At 33.4% G+C, this 21,195-nt stretch overlaps 1 long non-coding RNA gene across 1 annotated transcript in view; it reads left to right on the forward strand.

Annotated features, from left to right (window-relative positions):
- The window catches only part of LOC140693939 (uncharacterized), a 34,985-nt gene extending 14,376 nt beyond the window's left edge, over window positions 1-20,609 (forward strand). The window contains exon 3 of the long non-coding RNA XR_012069658.1: window positions 20,379-20,609. This is a non-coding gene — a long non-coding RNA (uncharacterized lncRNA). The remainder of the gene's footprint in view (window positions 1-20,378) is intronic.
- Window positions 20,610-21,195: the final 586 nt, after the last annotated feature.

The following is a 21,195-nucleotide window of genomic DNA, read 5'->3' on the forward strand; positions in this document are numbered from 1 at the left end:
TTTGCTTAAAGTTCCTGAGGCTCATTTCATGACATAATGTGTGGTTAATTCCTTAGACAACATCCTGTGCACACTTGGAAAGTTTATGTGTTCTGCTTTTCTGATGCAGTGTCTAAAATTTCAGTTAGGTTCAAATGATCTAATATGCTATTAAGACCTCTGTTTTCTTACAGATATTCTTTCTGGATGATCTGGCCATCATTATAATAAGGTCTTAAACTCATCTGCTATTATTGTTTTATAATGAATTAATTCTTTGTTGTCTACTAAAATTTCTTTTTATACATAAGATCTATGGTGTTGGGTCCATATATAATTTAATGAGTGTAATACCCTATTTTTTTATTGATCTCTTTTTCTTTATATAATCTCATGTTTCTTTCATTTTGGCCCTTATTTTAAAATGTATTTCCTATGAGTTGAGCATTGCAATCTGCACTTTCTTGTCATTTCCAGGGAATATCATTTCCATTTATTTCCAGACTATGTTTATCTTCCACCATAAAGTGAGACTTTTTTGGGGGGGAGGCAAAGATGTTAGAGCAGAAGGATGCCCGTAGCTCACTCTTTCACACAAATGCACCAAGACTCACATCCACAGACCCACTCAGCTAACCAGAGGACCTGCAAAACTCTGCCAGAACATTGTCCTCTTCAATAGATAAAGGTGCGAAAAATCTGGTAGGAGAAATGAAGAAAGAAAGAAGAAAAGGCAAAACATAGTGGGACAGATCCCATGGGGAGGGAGCAGCAAAGAAGGACTGGTGCTCATTCACTGTATCTCCCCTCTACAACTTAGAGTTTGGCAGGACGGAAGGGGAGCCTCCAATGTTTGACCTTTACAAAGTATAATTTGACTGACAATTCTAAGTTAACAGGCACAGAGGATCACTCTGAAACACAGCCAAAAATGCACCCCAGATGCAGGGGGCAGGGCCTTGCTGCCCGAGCTGGGAGGAAGATGGGGATGGCTGCACTGAGGCATCCCAGTGGAATGGAAAAGGCTTTGTGCCATTGCTGTGGGTGCAAAGGGCAGAACAACCTGGGCCTTCCATAAAACGACAGGGCAAATGTGCCCTTTTGGGGGGAAGGGTACTATCCCCATCTCTGGAAATCTGCAAAAAGTTCTAGGTGAAGAGAGTTGGGGCTAAGACACAGCCACCATAACCTCTGGTGTTTTGCACCCAGGTGACAGTGGGGGCAAAACCTGCATCTACACCTAAGAACCTAGATGCCTCAAGAGCCAGATGGAGACTTGCCTACAGCCTGAAGCAGATAGGATACTACTGTCCTGGTTTCTCAGAGATCTTGTCCACCAAGACAAACAAGGAGCTGGATTTTGGCCCAGAACAGGGACAGGGCAGATACTCAGTCTACCCTGAGCCCACTTCTGTTGTGCAAACCCGAGGCAGAAAGTACAGTGTCACAGTGCAGCAGAGTGACCGGCACCCTGAGGGTGCATGTGGCCCCCTATATTTTGGGCTGGAATGCAGCCCCTGACCATGGTGTTGGGAAAGGTTGTGATGCCCAATCCTGCCTTGTCAGTCTGCAACATCTGACTGCAGCATCAGGCAGGGCAGTGATAAGCCAGCCCATAGTAAAGAGAGCTGAACCTGACCCAGTGTTGGGTTTAGGAGCTATCTGCTTGCCGACATGCCCTGGGAGCACCACAGATGAGGGCTCCAATGGAGGGTCTCAGGAAACAGCAGGCTGAGATTCCAAAACAGGATGAATACAGAAAAATTTCACAGTCTCCAGGAGGACACTGACCACCCCCATGTTTTAATCTGTTTTACCTATTCCATTTTCCATTACCCTCCTAATTTTTACTTCTTATGCAATTATATATACCCCCATTTAAATCCCTTTGAAATTTTTAAAAATATTTTTATTATTATTATTTATCAGATTTCTGCTTCAACTTGCTTTTCTATTATTCATTATACAATGTCTTCAAAGCTTTTGTTCTCCCTTCTTTAAAATTCTTCATCTCTCTCTCTCTTTTTTCCATTTTCTAACTTGTATTACTACATAGGTATTAGGTAGATAAACTCTTTTAGGACCGCAGTAGATAACTGATACTCCATAAATCACAGTGCCAGAGAGGTAGGTGCAAGATGAAGAAGCTGAGAAACCATTCACAATTAAAAGAACAAGAGATATCCCCTGAAATAATGATCAGTGAAATAGACATCAATATCCTACAAGATCAAAATTTCAAAAAAATAGTGATCTTATTATTGAAGGAAATTAAAGATAGTGTTTAGAGATATAAAATATGTTTAAAATGAAATGAAAGGTATAAAGAAGAGCCGAGTAGAATTAGTAAACCCATTGACTGAGATGAGGAATGATATAAAAGCATCACAAAGCTGACTAGACAATGCAGAGGAAAGAATTAGTGACTTAGAAGACAGGACAATAGAAAGCACACAATCAGAATAGCTACAAGAGAAACAATGAGAAACAAATGAAAAATGCATGAGATCTATGGGATATTATAAAGCATGCCAATCTTGGTATGATAGAAGTCCAAGAAGGGGAGGAAAGATCAAAGGTGATTGCAAAGCCGTTTGAAGAATTCATGACTGAGAACTTCCCAAACATAAAGAAGGAATCAGATACTCAGGTACAGTAAGCTCAGAGTGTCCAAAACAGGAAGAACACAAATATACCCACACCAAGACATATAATTAAGATGGCCAGAGCCAAGGATAAAGAAATGATCCTAAAGGCAGCAGGAAAATAGCAAAGAGTGAGATACAAGGGAATCCCCATAAGTCTCCCAGCTAATTTCACTACACAAGTACTACAGGCCTGAAGGGAGTGGAAAGATATATTCAAAGGCCTGAGTGAAAAAAGATATACCCTAAGATACTTTAATAAGCAAGTCTATCCTTTTTGGTAGAAGGAGACATAAAGAATTTCACAGACAAGAAAATGCTTCAAGAGTTTAGCAACACTAGACCCATGCTAGAAGAAATATTGAAAAGTCTACTCTAAATAGAAAAGAAGCAGGATGCTTCAGAAATGTGAAATTCACAGCTGGAAACGTGATAACTCATGAATTACAAATAAAATATGCACAAAATTTTAAAATAAGATATCCAAATCATTGAGAGTCGGAGAGGGAAGCAGGAAAATAGAACATTTTTTTTTTAGTCTTTAAAAATTCTTTTGTTTTTGGTTAAATGGGATTGAGATCATGTTACTATCAGTTTAATAAAAGCAGTTATAATAATGGTCTAAAAGACTTATAATGAAGGGTGACAACAAGACTAAAACATATCAGGGAGTCACTAAAACAAAATAAAATTCATGAAAATACAAAGGAAAATGACCAAACCATAAAAGGAAGGTGATATGAACAAAGAGGAAATAACAAATCAACAGCAAAGATAAGGTAAAAATGGCAATAAACAGAAACCTATCATTGATTACTGTAAATGTTAATGGAATAAATGCTCCAGTAGAAAGTCAAAGAGTGGCATGCTGTATAATGAAGCACGAACCTTCAATATGCTGCATACAAGAGAACCACTTCAGATAGAAGGACACATATACATTGAGAGTGAAAGGATGGAACAGGGAATTACATTCAAATAGGAAATCCAAAAAAGCAGGTGTTACAGTACTGATTTCAGACAAAATATTCTTTAAAACAAAGGCCATAAAGAAAGAAAAAAAAGGACATTTTATAATGATTGAAGGAGTGATTAAAAAATGAGAATAGCCCACTCGTTAATACATATGCATGAAAAAAAGGAGCACCTAAGTACATAAAATTATTACTTACAGATATAAAGGGGGATAGTGATGGGAATCTAATCATAGTTGGAGAATTCAACACTGCATTAACATCACTGGAAAGATCACTGAGACAGAAAATGAATAAGGCATCAGAGAAGGTAAATAATACAGTAGAAATATTACACTTGGTGGATATTTTCAGAGCATTGCAACCACAAAAAATAGAATATACAGCCTTTTCAAGTGCACATGGGGCATTTTCCAGGATTCATGATATACTTGGGCACAAAAGAAACCTCAGCAATTTTAAGAAGATAGAAATTATCTCAAGCATCTTTACAGACCACAAACCCATGAAGCTAGAAATCAACAACAGAGAGACAAAGGGGAACAAAAGGAAAACACGGAGATTAAAAAATATGTTAATAAAAAACCAATGGGTCAATGAAGAAATCATAGCTGAAATGAAAAATACTTTGAGACAGAAGAAAATGAAAGCAATACCACACATAATTTATGGGTCACATCAAAAGCAGTGCTCAGAGGGGTGTTTACAGCAATATAGGCCTTCCACAAAAAGAAGAACAATTTCAAAAAAAAATTTAAACCACCAGCAGAATGCACTGGAAAAAGAAGAACAAAAAACAACAAAAGGCAGCAGAAAGAAGGAAATAATAAATATTGGGGAGGAAATAAATAAAATAGACATTAAAAACACCATAGAAAAATATCGACAAATCCAAAAGCTGGTTTTTCGAAAAAGTAAGTAAATTCAACAAATCTCTGTCCAAACTCGAAAAGAAGGAAAGAGAGAGACCACAAATTAGCAAAATAAGGAAGGAGAATAGAGAAATAACAACAAATAAAAAATACAGAATATCATACGAAAGTATTATTAAAAGTATATGGATAACCTAGACGAGATGGAAAAGTTTCTGGAAACATACTGTCCACCAACACTGAATCAAGAAGAAACTGACCCCTTGAACAAGGAGAGCACTAGAAATGAAATCAAAATAGCAATATGAAAGCTCCCTAGAAATAAAACTCCAGGACAGGACGGATTCACTGCAGAATTCTACCAAACATACAAAGAAGAACTCATACCAGTCCTTCTCAAACTCTTCCAGAAGATTGAAAAGTAAGGAATACTCCCAAAGTCATTCTATGAAGCCACAATCACCCTGATACCACAACCAGGCAAAGACACTACCAAAAAAGAGGATTCTAGATCAATATCACTGATGAACACAGATGCAAAACTCCTCACAAAAATTGTAGCAAATAGAATCCAACAACACAGATGAAAGGTTATACATCATGACCAATTGGGGATTATGCCAGGGACACAGGGGTGGTTCAACATATGCAAATCAATCAGTGTAATACAGCACATCAACAAGAGAAAGGAACAAAACCACATGATCTTCTCAATAGATGCAGGAAAATTATTTGATAAAATTCAACACTCAAGTTTGATAAAAAAATCTCACCAACATATCTCAGCATCATGAAAGCTAAAGATAAACCTACAGCCAGCATAGTACTGAATGGTGAGAAAATTAAACCTTCCCACCAAAATCTGAGACAAGACAAGGATGCACACTATCACCACTCCAACTCAATATAATCATGGAATTCCTAGCCACAGCAGTCAAACAAGAGAGAGAAGTAAAAGGGATGCAAATTGGAAAGGAAGAGGTAAAATTCTCACTATATGCAAATAATATGTTACTATATAGAGAAAACCCTGCAAGATCCAACCAAAAACTACTACAGCTGAACGGAGAATTCAGCAAGGTAGCAGTTTACAAGATTAAGGTTCAAAAATCAGTGGCATTTCTTTACGCTAACGATTCAGATAATGCTAAAGAGCTACAGTAAAAATGACAGCACTGTATTGGTAGGAAAACAGACATATAGGCCAGTGGAACATTATAGAGAGCCTAGAAGTGAACCCACAAACTTTTAGTCAATTAATCTTTGACAAAGGAGGCAAGAAAATACAATGGAATTGAGACAGTCCCTTCAGGAAATGGTGTTGGGAAAACTGGACAGCAGCAGGAATATCAATGAAGCTAGAACACTCCCAATGAAGCTAGAACACCATACACAAAAATAAACTCAGAATGGGTCAAAGACTTAAACATAAGACAAGATACAAGAAACCTCCTAGAGGAAAATATAGGCAAAACGTTATCTAACTTACGTCTCCAAAATTTTCTTGCAGGTGAAATAAAAACAAGAATAAACATGTGAGACGTAATGAAACTTACAAGTTTCGGCACAGTTAGAAATCGGAAGTGAAACAAAAAGACCACCTACGGAATGGGAAAATAAATTTGCATATGAAACCTATAAAGGCTTGATCTCCAAAGTATATAAGCAGTTCATCCAACTGAATAAGAAAAAATAAACAACATAATACAAAAATGGGCAGAAAACCTAAACAAGCGATTCTCCAAGGAAGACATACAAATGACCAAAAGACACATCAGAAAATGCTCAATATCTCTGATTATCAGAGAAATGCAAATCAAAACTACAGTGAGGTATCACCTTACACTACTCAGAATGGCCATCATTCAAAAATCCACAAATGACAAATGCTGGAGGAGCTGTGGATAAAAGGGAACAGTCCTTCACTGCTGGTGGCAATGCAGTATGGTGAAGCCACTGTGGAAAACAGGATGGAGATTCTTCAAAAGCCAAGGAATAGACTTATCATATGACACAGGAATCCCGCTCCTGGGCATAAATCCAGAAAAAACACTATTGTAGGATGACACCTGCACCCCAATGTTCATAGCCAGCATTATTTACAATAGCCAAGATGTGGAAAAGTCCAAAATGTCCATCAACAGTTTATTGAATAAAGACGAGGTGGTATATTTATACAATGGAATGCTATTCAGGCTTATAAACTGACAGCATAATGCCATTATCAGCAACATGGATGCTCCTGGAGAAAATCAGTCTAAGTGAAGTAACCCATATATAGAAAGAGAAATACCATATGAGATGGCTCATCAGTGGAAACTAAAAACAAAACAAAACAAAAAACAAAAAAAACAGAAATTCAAAACAGAAATAGACTCATAAATATAGAATACAATGTTTTGGTTGCCAAGGGGGCACGGGGCAGGGAGAGATAGACTGGGAATTCAAAATTGTAGAATTGATAAACAGGATTGTACTATATAGCACAGGGAAATATATAAAACATCTTACGGCAGCTCACTGAGGAAAAAATGGGAAAACAAATGTGTTATGTTCATTGTAACTGAAAGATTGTGCTCTTCGCTGGAATTTGAGTCAACTTTGTAAAATGAATATAAACGAATAAAAAAAGTTAATAATAGAAGAAAACATGATCCTAAATATTACAGGTGTAAATATAAATTAGAGAGCAAAAACACTATGCAAAAGAGTAGTAAAACACCAGATTTTGTTTTATGTTTTCTTTTTAAGGTAAGCAAAATCAAAAAACCTCTAGCCAGGTGCATCAAGAAGAAAAGAGAGACGCTCCAAAGAAATAAAATAAGAAATAAAAAGAGAAATAATAATTGTTACCTCAGATATACCAAAAAAAGGATCATTTTGTCAACACATACATGCCAATAACCTGGACAACTTAGAAGAAATAGGCAAATGTCTAGAAAGGGACAGAGATAAGGAGAAACAAATTATTTGAACAAACTAATTACTAGAAGAAAGTTAGAATCTTCATTTAAAAAAATCGTTAAACAATAGTACAGATATAAACAGCTGTCGTGGAGTACTGTACAAACATACAAAACAGGACTTATACTGTTCAAACTATTCAAACATAGTGAAGATGTGGGAAACTCCCAAATTAATTCAATGAAGACTTCATCAATGTGATAGCAAAGCCAACAAAGTACAGGCAAAGAGAATTTCAAGCCAATATATTTGATTGATTTAGTTGCAAAAGTTCTACCAAATATCATTAGCAAACTGCATGCAACAATAGCTAAAATGAATCATGCACTATGATCAACTTGGATTTATTGCAGGGTCACAAGAGAGGTTCAACATACACAAATCAGTTTGATACACCAAATTAACAAAAGAAAAAGTGAAAATGATGTGGTCACCCCAATAAATCCATAAAAAGCATTTCAAAAAATTCGACATTTATTCATTAAAACAACAACAACAGCAACAACAACAACAGCAACAACAACAACAACAACAGCAACAACAACAACAGAAACCTCTTACAAAAGTAGGATTCAGGAAATAAATCTCAACATAACTAAAGTCATTAATTACAGACCCACAGAAAATATAATATGTAAAAGTGAAAAACTGAAAGCCAAAATAAGAAATAAGACAAGGATGCCCACTCTCAAGATTTCTATTAAACACTGTATGGGATGCCCTAGCAACAACAATTGGAATAGAAAAAAAATGTATTCAAATTGGATTGAATGTAGTACAACAGTCATTATTTTAGATGACATAATAATCTATATAGAGAACTCTAAAGATTCTCCACATCAGAACAACTAAAACTAATAAAGACATTTACCAATGTTGCATGATTCATGATTAATATAAAATACTGTCACATTTCTTTAACAATGAAATATTCCATAATTTAAAAAACCATATGAAATCAGATGAAAAATGAAAAACCTATTAAAAATCAAGATAAAAAATCATTAGGACACTGATAAAGAAAATTGAAGATGATGCAAGAAATGGAAAGAAATCTCAAGGTCCTAGCTTAGAGGAAATAATATTGCTATAATATACATACTACAAAAATGTCTACAGATATAAAGTGATTCAGATCGAAATACATGATATTTTCCATAGAAATAAAAACAGTCCTAAGATTTGTAAGGAACTGCAAGAGAACCAGAACTGCAAAAGGAACAATGTGGGAAAAGAACAAAGTTGGAAGCATAACCCATAACCCTCCCAGATCTCAGACAATATTACAAAAATACAGTAATCAAAACAGCACAATACTGGAAAACGAACATCTATATCACTGGAACGGAACACAGAGGTAGAAATAAAACATCACACCCATGGTCAACTAAACAATGACAAAGGAAACAAAAATATACAATGCCTAAAAGACAGTCTTCAGCAAGTGATGTTGAGGCAATTAGACAGCTACATGTAAATCAATGAAATTTGAACACTCCCTCATACAGTACAAAAATAAACTCAAAATGATTTAATTATCTGAATCTAACACATGACACAATAAATCTCCTGGAAACTAACATAAGGAAAACAATAGATAAATTGTACTGAGATTGTCTTATCTCACTCTCCCAAGCTGAAAACAATAAAAGCAAAATAATCAAATTAGTCTGAATTAAAATTAAAAGCTTATACACAGCAAAATAAACAGAATGAAAACATGAAATTCCAAATGGGAGAAAACATTTGGAAAAAATGCAATCAACAAGAGGCTAATTTCTAAAATACACACATCGTTTATAAAACTCCATTTCAAAAATCTACAAACAACCCAGCCAGAAAATGAGCAGAAGACAATTCTCCAAAGAAGACACACAGATGACCAACAGGAACATAAAAACATGCTCATATTGCTAATCATTATACAAAGGCAAGACAAAAATAAAATAATGTTTTACCTCACACTAGTGAGAAGGGTTGTCATCAAAATGTCTACAAATAATAAAGACTGTGGAGGTTGTAGAGAATAAGGGACTCTCCAACGCTGTTGGTGGGAATGAAAATTAGTGCAACCACTTTGGAAACAGTACGGAAGTTCCTTTTAATAATAAAAATAGACCTATCTTATGACACAGTAATCCCACTCCTGGGCATATAAAACATAAAACCTGAAAACAACGAATCCTAGGGTAAAACAAAAGAAGTACACTTGACTTAATTTGATTTTTCATATGTCTCCTCTGGCAGGGGAAGCAGAAGCAAAATTAACAAAAGATGATTGTATCAGTCTAAACAGATTTACACTGCAGAAGAAATGATCAATAAAATGAACAGTCAACCAAGACAATGGGAGAAAATATATGCAAGTGATATTTTCCTATCAAGTGTTAATATCCAAAATATATGGCAAACTCATACACCACAACAAAATAAAGACCAAACAATTCAATTAAAAAAAGTCCATAGGTACTGAATAGATAGATCTGAATCAATTTTCTGTAGAAAACATACAGTTTGCTAAATGACACATGAAAATATGTTCAGAGTTATAAATTATTAGGAAAGTCATAAACCAAAAATGAGACAACACCTCACACTTGTCAGAAGGCTCTCAACAAAAGGAAAAGAAATAGATATTGGTGAGATTGTGGAGAAAAGGGAACACCATGGAAACTGTTGATAGGAATGCAAAGTATTGATTCCATAACATATAAACATCAAATTTTCTTCATCCAGTTTTCTGTCAAGGGATGTTTGGTTCGTAGGCCCCTGTCTGAAGGCTCTAGAGAATAAGCCCATGGGCTGAACTAATAAACAAGCTGTGAGGAGTGTTACATATCCAGGCTGGAAAAGAAATGGCCTATTCAATGTATCCTGTATGGTTGGCTGGATAGCCTATGCTGGATAAGATACTCATAGGAGGACAACGTAAGACAGGCAGAGCCGGCTGGATAAGAGATGGCCTACTTAATGAAGTTCTGTGATGAACTTTAAAACAATCCTTGATCATTTAACATCCTATGCTTACTGCAGGAGCATGGGGACATAAATAGCTTACGATTATTAACATTGTTATAACTTAGATGATATGTGAGGCATTGTGCATGATGTATATAAACCCTTTTCCTAAGAATCAATAAACAGAGAACTGCTTCGCTTATCTCCACACAGTGTTTGTGTGTATATTATATCGTGCCTCTGACAGGTTTAATTTAATTTGTTGGGAGTATCTTCAAAAGATGTTGCATTATATACAATACTCTTTCTGCACCTATTGAGATGATTATGTGAGTTTTATTTCTCATTCTATTAGTGTGGCATGTCATCTTTATTGATTTGAATATTTTGAAGTTTCCTTAAACCCAGGGATAAATCCCTTTACTCATGTATGTGTATGATACATTAAAAGTTTTATTGAATCCATTTTGCTTGTGTTTTCTTGAGAATTTTGGCTTATATGTTCATGAGGGTTATATTATATATATTGCATATAATGTCCTTTCTAGCATTTTATGCAAATATAGCTGGCATCATAAATCTAGTTTGGAAACTTTCACCCCATCAAATTCTTGGAAGATTTGGGGAAGAATTGGTGAAAAATTGTCTTCAAATATATGACAGAATATACCGGTAAAGACTTTTTGTAAATATTTTCTGGTTTCAGAGGTTTGGATTACTGATTTGCTCATACACAGTTTTGCTATATTTAACTTTCTAATTACTTCTTGATTCAGTATTGGAAGACATATTTCTGGGAATTTGTCTTTTGTTCTAGGTCATTCAAATTGTTATCTAGTGGTCATTTTTTATGATGCTATGCATCTCTACAACATCAGTGTTAATATCTTCTCTTCTATTTCAAATTTTATTTGTCTTTATTTTCTTAGCCAGTTTTATTTTCTTTTGTCCAGTTTATGTTTAAAAGAATCACACTTAGGTATATTTTTTGTTATCTTTTCAATTATTTCTCTTGTTATTTGCCTTACTCTCATTCATTCAATTTTCTTCTTCATTCTTTCTGTTTTCTCCTAGGTTCTTGATGTGTAAAGTTAAGTAGCGTGAATCTTTGTATTACATTCATTATTAAATATTATTTATTTATTTATTTATTTAATTTGTCTATTTATTTACTTATTTATTTTCTTATTTACTTATATATTCATTTATTTATCATTGAACTACTTCCATTTACAACGTGTCAATCTGTGGTGCATAACACAGTGACCCACTTCATGCATATGTTTGCATGCCTATTAAATTTAACTTCACGATATTTAACATACTGCCCTGTGTCATACAATAGACATTTTGAAAATATTTATTTTTATATATAGTGGATAACATTTATAAATCTACAGCTCCCAAATATATCCTATCCTTGACCATTTCGGCAGTTACCATAAGATTATTATGTAGATCTACAAGTGTGTTTCATAGTTGTAGATGAAATCATAGTGTTCTCATCCAAATTTTTTTTTTAGGTTTCTCCATGTGTCATGCCAGGTATAATTTTTCTTTCTCTTTCTGGCTTACTTCAATTAGAATGACACATTTTGGGAGATATATTTTGCTGCAAATGTCATTGTTTTATCAATTTTTATGGCAGAATATTATTCCATTTTGTAAATAAGGCATAAATTCTGTATACTGTCATCTGTTGATGGACATTTAGGGTGCTTCCATGTCATGGCTTTTGTATATAGCACTGCTAAGAACATTTGTGTGCAGGTGACATTTTGAATTAGGGTCCTCTTTTATATATACCCAGGAGTTGGATTGCTGGATAAGTTAAATATATTTTTATTCTTTTGAGGAATACCCATCCTGGTTTCCACAATGACTTCAACAAACTACATTCCTACCAACAGTGTAAGAGGGTTCCATTTCATCATAGCTTCCCCAGCATTTATTGTTTTTGGACTTTTTATTGACGGCCATTGTGACTAATGTGAGGTGATAATTCATTATAGTTTTGAATTGCCCTTCTCTGATAATGAGAGTTAGCAATTTTTTTTTCATATTTCTATGTGGCATTTGTATGTCTCTAATGGATAATGTATTGTTTAGGGCTTCTGTGCATTTTCAGATTGGGTTTCTTTTGTTTTGTATTATTATTAGGTTGTATGAACTCTATATTTTGGAAATTTAGCCTTTGTCAGTTGCATCATTTCTAAATATTTTCCTTAATCCTGTAGTTAGTCATTTTGCTTTGTTTATGGTTCCCTTTGCTGTGCAAAAGCTTATAAGTTTAATTAGGTCCAATTTTAATAATTTTGCTCTTACATCCATTACTTGGGTAGACTGTACTAGGAGATCATTGCTGAGATTTATCTCAGAGTGTTTTGCCTATGTTTTCTTCTTGGAGATTTACTCTGTCTTGCCTTACATTTAAGTATTCAAGCCATTTTGAGTTTATTCTTGTGTATGGAGCGAAGGAGTGTTCTAACTCCATTGCCCTGCTTGCTGCTATCCTGTTTTCCCAACACCAGTTGGTGAAGAGATGGTCTTTTCTCAGTCATATTCTTGGCTACTCTGTCAAAGATTAATTGAACATAGGCCTGTAGATTTATTCCTAGTCTCTCAATTCTGTTGCATTGGCCATATGTCTGTTTCTGTACCAATATCATGTCGTTTTCATTATTGTAGGTCTGCAATAGTGTATGGAGACCAGGAGGGTTATTCCTCCAGCCTCTTTCTGTGTCTTCAATATTGTTTGAAAAATTATAGATCTTTAGTGTATCTATATAATTCTTATGATCATTTGTTTCAGTCCTAAAAAGAAATGTTTTGAATAATTTGATAGGAAATCACATTAAGCCTGGGGATTGCCTTGGGCAGTATGAATATTTTAACAATATTATTTCTTCCATTACAAGACCATTGGTTATCTTTTCAATTCTTAAAATCCTTTTTGATTTCCTGAAACAATGATTTCCTGTTCTCCATGTATAAGTCATTCACCTACTTGGTCAGAGTTTTTTTTAAGCATTTTATAGTTTTGGGTGCAGTTATAAAAGGGGTTGTTTCTATACTTTTTTTTTCCTGTTGATTCAATGGTAGTGTAATGAAATCTAATTGGTTTTTGTACATTACACTGGCTACCTTGCCCAATTCCTTTTTTACCCTAAGTATTTTTTGTGAAGCTTTTACAGTTTTCTATATATAGTGTCATATCTGCATATCATGACAGTTTTAACTCTTCTTTTACAGTCTGAATCATTTTATTTATTTTTCTTGCTTGATCGTTGTGGCTAGGAATTCCAAGACTATATTGAAATTGTGAGAATGTGCATCCTTGTATTGTCTCAGGTTTTTGTGGAAAGGGTTCCAGTTTTTCACCATTGAGTATTTGCTGGCTAAATATTTGTCATAAATAGCTTTCATTATGTTGAGATATGGTCCTTCTATGCCCACTGTGATAAGAACTTTTATCACAAATAGGTGTTAAATTTTATCAAATGCTTTTTCTGCATCTACTGAGATGATCATATCATTTTTGTCTTCTCTTTTGTTGATATGGTGTATCACAATTGTTTGATTGATTTGCAAATGGTAAACCATCCTTGTGTTCCTGGGATGAACCTAAAGTGTAAATGGTGCATGATCTTTTTTTACATGCTGTTGGATTCTGTTTATTAATAATTTCTTAAGGACATTTACATCTGTGTTTATCAATGATATTGGCCTATAGTTTTCTTTTTGGGGTAGTGTCTTTTTCTGCTTTTGGTATCAGTTTGATATTGGCCTATGGTGTCAGTTTGGGAGTACTCTCTCCATATCAATCTTTTGGAAGAGTTTGAGGAGGACTGGTATGGATTTTTCTTTGTATGTTTGATCAAATTCCCCAGTGAAGGTAATTGGGTCTGGATTTTGTTTGCAGAGAATTTTATTTTATTGATATTTTTATTCGATTTCTGGTGATCTGTCTGTTCAAATGGTTAATTTCTTCTTGATGCAATATTGGTGGGCTGAATGTTTCCAAAAACTTCTCCATTTCTTCCTGGTTGCCCAGTTTGTTTACATACAGTTGCTCATGGTAATCCCTTATGATATTTTGCAAATTTGTTGTACTCTTTGTATTTTCTCCATTTTCATTTCTTATATTATTTGTGTTCTCTCTCTTTTCTTGTTGGTGAGCCTGTACAGAGATTTGTCAATTTTGTTTACTATTTTAAAAAATAATTAGATTATTTTTTTCTATTTTTTAATCTCTATTCCAAATCTTCCTTCCATGGTCTTTATTTTTTACATCATTCTGTTGACTTTTGGTTTTGTTTGCTCTTCTTTTCTTGATTAGTTTACATAGAATGTTAGATTATTTATTTGAAATTGTTCTTCTTCTTTGACGAAGGCCTTTTCACTATGAACTTCCCTCTTAAGCCTGCTTTAAGTTTTCCATAGAATTTGTGCTGTGTTTTGTCATATTTCTCAAGATATTTTGTAATTTCTTCTTTTACTTCATCAACTCTCCCCCTTGTTTTAGTACCATGTTTTTTATTCTGGATGCTGTCATTTTTTCTCCCTGTTTTTCTGTTTCATGGTATTATACTCAGAAAAGATGCTTGAAATATTTTTTATCTTCTTAAATTTGTTGAGGCTTTTTCAGAGCCTGAGTTCATAATCTTTCCTAGAAGATGTTCCATGTGCACAGAAAAGAGTGCATATTCTGTTTTGGGGAGAATTACTGTTTTAAAAATATCAACCATCTCCAATTATTTTATAATGTCTTTTAGTATCTTTGTTCCCTTATTAATTTTCTGTGTGAAAGACCAGTCCAGTGATGTAATGGGGAGTTATAGTCTCCAACTCTGATTGTGTTCCCAGGGATTTCTGTCTTTTTATCTATTTGTATTTGCTTTATATATTTAGGGGCTACTATATTGAGTGCATATACATTAATGAGTATAATACCCCCATTTTGCATTGTTCCTTTAATCATTATATCATGTCCTTGTTTATCTTTCTCTATGGCCTTTCTTGTAAAGTCTCTATTGTGTGAAGTCAGTACTGCTAGTCCTGCATTCTTCATATGTACATTTGAATGGAATATATTTTTCCATCTTCTGACATAAATTTGATGTGTGTTCCTCTCGCAAAAGTGGTTCTCTTGAATTCGTCATAATGTAGGGTCTTGTTATATTATCCCATCTGACAATATATATCTTTTGATTGAAGTACTAAATCCATTAACATTTGCGATAATTATTAATAGACTAGTGTTTATTTCCATTTTTAACTTCATTTTCCAGTTGATTGGTATTTCCTTTTTGTTCATTTCTTTTTCTTTTTGTGGCTTGATAAGTATTCTTTTATAATCTTGGTTTCTTTTTTGCTTTGTGAATTCATTGTAAGCTTTTGACTTATTATTACGTTGTTTTATATTTATATTGACCTATGATATTTCTGTTTATTTTAACTGATAAGAATATAACTCAAACCCATCCTGCAGAGAAGAGAAACAAGAAGAAAACACTCTGTATTTTCATGTTTCAGTCGGTGACGCATAAAATTTTGACGTCCTGTTTTACAACATCATATTTATTCTGTTGTAAGTCATTGTAGCTATTTCCTTTCTAATTATACCTTTCTCTTTTCTATAGCTTCCTGCTTGTTTTTTATTTAGAGTAGATCTTTCATTATTTCTTTTTCTCTTGCTTAATTCTTTTAGTATTTGCTTGTGTGGAAGCTATTTATCTCGCCTTCTACACTAAAAGGTAGCCTTGCTTGATAAAGTATCTTAGATTACAGCTATTTTCATTCAGGACTTTGAATATGACTTGCCACTGCCTTCTGCCTGTTGTATTTGTGCAGGAAATGTATTTACAAATACAATGTATTTAATTATATATATGTAAAGAAAACCTACATATAAGTTAACAAATAAGGAGAAAACCTATACATTAAAAAACAGAAAATATTGATGAATGAAATTAAAACTGGTCCAAAGAAATGAAAAAAATCTCTTGTGTTAATAATGTGAAACAATGTGGTTGCAACAACCCTACTACCCAAAGCAATCTACATTTAGTGTGATTCATGTCAAAATACCCATGATATTTTTCCATTTAATAGAACAAATAATTTCAAAATTTATATGTAACCACAAAGATCATGAGTTGCCAAAATAATCTTCAAAAAGTGTATTAAATATAATGGTGTAAAGTTCTCTGACGTTAAATAGTCCTACAAAGCTTTAGTATTTAAAACAACATGATACTGGCTCAAAAACAGACACCAATGAATTGAAGAGAATAGAGCAACCAAATATAATCCCTCACACCTATGATCTTTTAACCCATGATAAAGGAAGCAAGAGTATAAAATGAAGAAAAGACATTCTCCTCAATAATTAGTGCTGGGAGATTGAACATGTAAAAGATAGATTAGAATATTTCCTCACAATGTATACAATCCATGAGCACAGAATATCTTTGTATTTATTTTGTTTGCTTTTATTTCTTGCACCTGTAATTTATACATCTATGCTTAGATCTTTTATTTCACTTATCAAATTTATTCGTATTTTAATATTTTTGGTATTAATTTACACACAATTGTTTCCCTAATTTCTCTTTCTGATAATGTGTTTTTAGTATACATAAATGCAACGGATATTTGTATATTGATTTTGTATTCTGCAAGTTTACTAAGTTTGTTCATTATTTCTAACAGTCACTGGAGGAGTATATGGAGTTTTCTATCTATGCATAATTATGTCATCTGTAAAAATTTTACTGCATTTTTACAAGTTGGATGCCTTTTATAATTTTTCTTGACTACTTGTTCTGGCTAGGACATCTAGTACTGTAATTTAGGACTTCTGAAAATGAGCTACTTCTTCTTATTACTGGGCCAGATGAAAACATTACTGTATGTTAATATTGAACTTGATGTTAGTCATGGGTTTCCCATATATGGCTTTTATTATGTTTAGTTACATTCAATCTAGAGCAAATTTGTTAAGAATATTTTTATAAAAAAAGGTAATATCCAATCTGTGAATAATTTTCCTACATATTTTCAGATTGTTATTTTTGAATTCTTTGTTTTCTAATGGACGGTATCACATATATTCATTTACATATGTTAAGTAATATTTATGAATGAGGACTAAACCCAACTTAACTATAATTTCTAATACTTATAACGTGCAATAAATTCAGGTTGCTATTATTTATTTAGAATGGAATTTACAGATACTGAAGGAAAATTTTACATTGTAGCTTGAGGGTACATTTATTTATTTAAAAATTTTATCTCCCATTTTGAATTTGGCTTATGTTTAACGGAATTTATTTCTAAATAAGTATATAAGTATTGGTAGAACTGGATTTACTACAGTTTACTGATACAGAACATAGCTATTATTACAATTAGTTCACAAGACACTTGCCTTAAAATGCCGTATTATACTTACAATGACAAATGTTTCAGGACTGAGAAATATGTTGCTTCCTAAAATGCATTACCTGGTCTTTTCCACCCCAACCCACATACACTGTTATTTCTTTGTTTTTTGATTGTTTGTTTCCCCCTTAATGGAGGCACAGTTATTGAACCCAGGATATTGTGCATAAGAGTATTAATCAACATCATTTTGGAACACATAACAGAAGCCCCAAGGGTATGTATTATATAGATGACAAGAAAATTTATTAGTTCTATGCACTGAGAAACCTCTGAGTGAAAGAATGGCAAAAACAAACATTTGTAAATATACAATAAGATTGTCTCTCTTGTAATTTTAAAGTAGTATATTAAATTACATTTGTTTTACTTATAGCACTGAATTACAATTTAAAACAAAAATGCCACCCTTTGGGATTTCTTAAATTTTAGTGATTATTTTAATCTAATTTTATTTCATAAATATTTATCATTTATTATAAACATAAAAAATAAACATATTTATTCTTCACATGTTTTGAATATAGAGATACATATTGTAAAGTACACAGATAAATAACTACTTCCATTTCCAAATCAAACTAAGTTTCACTTTAATTACAAATGATGATGAAATCATTATACCATTTCTTTACAGTTTTTACACAAATTTCACTTTAAATTCCAAAACTTTAAAATTACTATAGATATTTTGTGCATTATTTATACTCTGTTCACCAATCTGGTATAAATTTGTGTACAAAAGCATGGAGATTGGTTTTATTTCATAGACACCAAAATTAAATTATTTAAAAAGATTTTGTGGGAATAAGATTTGCAGATAACACTATAAACATAAGCATCCTATATGTTTCATTTTAACTGGATGAATGAGAAGTAAACAGTGGCTGAATGTTACTCTTGGGTTGGTAGGAGATCAGTCGCTTTGTGATGTGACAGCTACTCAGGTTGAGAACCATTGTGATGGCCTAGCAGTTTATCTGTGCAAGACTGCCAAAGCTGCATTTGTAGCTGCAGTGCTCAAAATCATGCTGATTAGAAAAGTAGCTGTGGAAAAATTTATTTGAGATGGCACATGTTTCTTCAGAAATTCAAGATGTGTCTCGTAAAGATGAACAAACTGGTTCAGGAAACCCCGGTAGATCTCTATTGTGTGATCAAACATTCTCTGGGGACTTGGACTTGAGGTCTATGATTGAGGAAAATATTTTCCAGACTTTCTCTGAAGAATCCATCATAAAAAGACCATGTTACACACATTGTGTCTCTGAACCAGATGAAGATAATAATTTTCGTTCTCTGACATTTCCCAGAATACTCTGGAAAATGACTGGGAGTGACCAATTTAAATCCATCTGTTGGGATGATAATGGAACCTCTGTAGTGATTGATGAAGATGTCTTTAAGAAGGAAGTTTTGGAAAGAAAGTCCCCTTTCACTATATTTGAAACTGGAAGTATGAAAAGTTTAGTTAGAGAGCTTAAGCTTTATGGGTTTAGTAAAGAGTGGCAGAATTTTCAAAGATCTGCTTGTCTAGCTGACATTCTGGCAGAAGAAAAATTAGTCTCTGTTTTAAGCAAGATATTCAGAAATATTAGTTACGACTTGGTAACTTATATATAAAAGTTTATTTTGTACATCAATCTATGGTAATATAAATGTAAAGCTAGATTTTGAAAATTGTATAGAACTACTAAGACTAAAATCCTTTTTTTTTCCAAAAAAATGAGGACAGTGCCTTAAGTAGTCAAGATTATGAGAAACTTTGCTTGCAACTATGAATCACACCAGAAATCTAAATAAAGGTATTAAAGTTGCTTTAAAAATTGGAATTCACCGTTGCTGCAAATGTTAACTTCTTAAATTTGATGACTATAAAATTTAAATTTGTATTTTCCAAATAAGGAACTTCAAAATATCATCAGCATTGTTTATATTTTGATGATATTTTCTAGGCACAGTAAACGTGAAATCTGAGGTTTTATTAGTTAGGCTTATTGTAGTCTTGTATTTTGGTTTAAAATATTACTAAAATTTTTCTCCTTTGGTTGTAGCTGCAATTCTATCATTATCCAAATTTTAAACGAGTCTGTCCCCAGCTTTTAGTGAGAATAAAAAGAAGAGTTGGGATTAAAAATGCCACTCTGGTATCTTCATTGGATGAAGATTTCAAAAAGAAGCACTTTAAATCAGGTGGTAATGTGGATAATCTTAATTCTGGTTTTGTGGCTGACACTAGTGGAGAAAGTCCATTTTTATCTCCTGCAAATTTAAATATGAATCTAATAAGTAAGCCCCCTACTAGCCACATTATTGGTGATACAAATACCCCGATCAGAGGTGATTTTTCTCCTCCATCATCAATATCAGTTAGACCACGAGTGAAAATTGCAGTGGATCAACGTGCTATTTTAAGTCAGTTTACCACTGTCCACGGGCACTCTCAAAGCAGCTTCAATGAAGCAAATGACACTGTTGTGAACTTCATTACAACTACAACTTCTAATTCTCAATACAGCATCTTGTCTCCCATACAGAGCAATTGTTATGGACTGATGTTGGAGCCTTCTACTTTTCCAAATAGATATCACAACAAATCTGCCAGTGAAGGTCGTTTTTCTAAACTTCAACCAGGGAGCAACCCACAGTTTCCAGTGCCAGGGATAGCTGATACATCAACTACCTCTCTTTCAAAGCCAACTCATCAACCATCTTCAGTTTATCAACGTCATCCTAATTAAAACTGATCTACCAGAGGACTACCAGATTATGCAAGATAACAAAGATTAAAATTGATGTTGTCAAATGTCCACAAATATCTGCAAATTTCTTATTTGAACAATAAACATAGATTTGTGCCTGTATTTTCCTTATTTGTTTTAAATGGAGTTAAAATTTAAATGTGAGACTAAGTAACCATTTAAGAAAAAAAATATTTGATTGATTTGATCATTTGATGGAACAATATGTAAGTAAATTTAAATAATTTCTTGTAAGGAAGAAGAGAAAATGGAAGAATTTGGAAAAAAACTAACACATGGAGAGAGACAAATGTATTAAATGGTTTCTGGTTCATCCTTGAAAGTATTAATAGTGTTAAGTTAGGATAGGTTGGAACAGAAGGTAAATGTAGGACAAGCCCAGGGATCATGGTCTCTATTGTGTCACTCCTGGAACCATAAAGTTCACATAATGTAGTCTCAGATGGCATATTAAGCATGTGGTAGAATTTAAGAAGCAATTTTATCTATGGTCTTCTTTGTGCTGTTCTCAAAACATTCCAATTGGTGGTTTCATTTCCTGAACTAAAGAGTCTACAGTATATTAACAAGTCAATAATTTATGTTGCTTTTA

The sequence above is a fragment of the Vicugna pacos genome, unplaced genomic scaffold (genome assembly GCF_048564905.1).
Source record: "Vicugna pacos unplaced genomic scaffold, VicPac4 scaffold_20, whole genome shotgun sequence".
Taxonomy (NCBI): Eukaryota; Metazoa; Chordata; class Mammalia; order Artiodactyla; family Camelidae; genus Vicugna; species Vicugna pacos.